This window comes from Centruroides sculpturatus, unplaced genomic scaffold, assembly GCF_000671375.1.
Source record: "Centruroides sculpturatus isolate CEXI.00-Female unplaced genomic scaffold, Cexi_2.0 scaffold260, whole genome shotgun sequence".
Classification (NCBI taxonomy): domain Eukaryota; kingdom Metazoa; phylum Arthropoda; class Arachnida; order Scorpiones; family Buthidae; genus Centruroides; species Centruroides sculpturatus.
This window is the reverse complement of record NW_019384427.1, coordinates 483,774-484,913: the sequence shown is the minus strand read 5'-3', so window position 1 is coordinate 484,913 and position 1,140 is coordinate 483,774. Positions and strand designations below refer to the sequence as shown.

The following is a 1,140-nucleotide window of genomic DNA, read 5'->3' as shown; positions in this document are numbered from 1 at the left end:
AATATTCTATAGGTGTTAGGAAGAAGGAGCAAAGCAGTAACACGAATTCCTACTTCTGTACATGTTCTATCTTTCATCCATTACTGATGAAGAGGTAATGGCCGGAGTGAACTAAACCACTTAGTTTGGCAATGTGAAAGGAATAGGGTAACAGTCAGATCGGAAGTAACAGTTGAATAGTCTGCATACCTGATATACAGTATTAATCAATCAACCGTACAATTTGCCATTCTCCACTAAAACTTTTTACAATAAATACGATTAGAAACATTTAAAAACCTTCCTAATTCAATATATTATTAAACACAAATTGTTTTTTATAAATTAATCATTTTAAAAAAGTTTTATATTAGTTTATCAATACAGGATTAACTTTACCAATTTAATAACACGTGGCGCCATCTAACGAATAATGAAGTAAATATAATTTTAAAATAATATCGTGCTAATTTAACTGTTAAATAAAACAAAAAATAATAATAAAAAAATTAACTTTCTATTTTTTTTAATGTTTTATTTAAATTGATATTTAGTATAATATTTAATTGTATTTACATATACAAATATAGATAAATTTAATTTTAAAACGTTAACGTCATTAATTTAAAAAAATCAAGTAGAAAAATTACTGTAACATAATTTAAAGAATTTTAAAAGTAAAAAAAAATCGAGGGAGGAAAAAACTAACGCCCGAACAGGGACTCGAACCCTGGACCGTTAGGTTAAAAGCCTAACGCTCTACCGACTGAGCTATCCGGGCACGGAAACAACCCCTTCTTATAAACCTATTAATAGTAATGAATAGTGTCTGAATACATATATAATTTATGTTATTTACTTCATAAAATGCTAATTTTTATAGATTTTACATTTATCAAACGAATACTTAGAACATATTCTGTGATTTATATTCATAACAATGCGTCATATCACCAAAAAACAATGATATATATATTTGTAATATGGAATATATTAAGAACAAATTGATTTATATGTCAGAAAGTAAAGAGTTTTATTAAAATATCATGTCCCGTTGACTGAATTTTCATTAAAATTGCTTTAATTTAAAGATTTTCCAGAAATTCCAAGCATTTGCATGGATTCTCCAATGTCTGTAATTTGTTGTTAAGAAACCTTTCC

General features: G+C 26.6%; 1 non-coding gene across 1 annotated transcript; it reads right to left on the bottom strand.

The window, feature by feature from the left end:
* Positions 1-687: 687 nt before the first annotated feature.
* On the bottom strand, positions 688-760 carry Trnak-uuu. The gene has a single exon. It is a non-coding gene; the product is annotated as a tRNA-Lys (tRNA).
* Between the last annotated feature and the right edge of the window lie 380 nt (positions 761-1,140).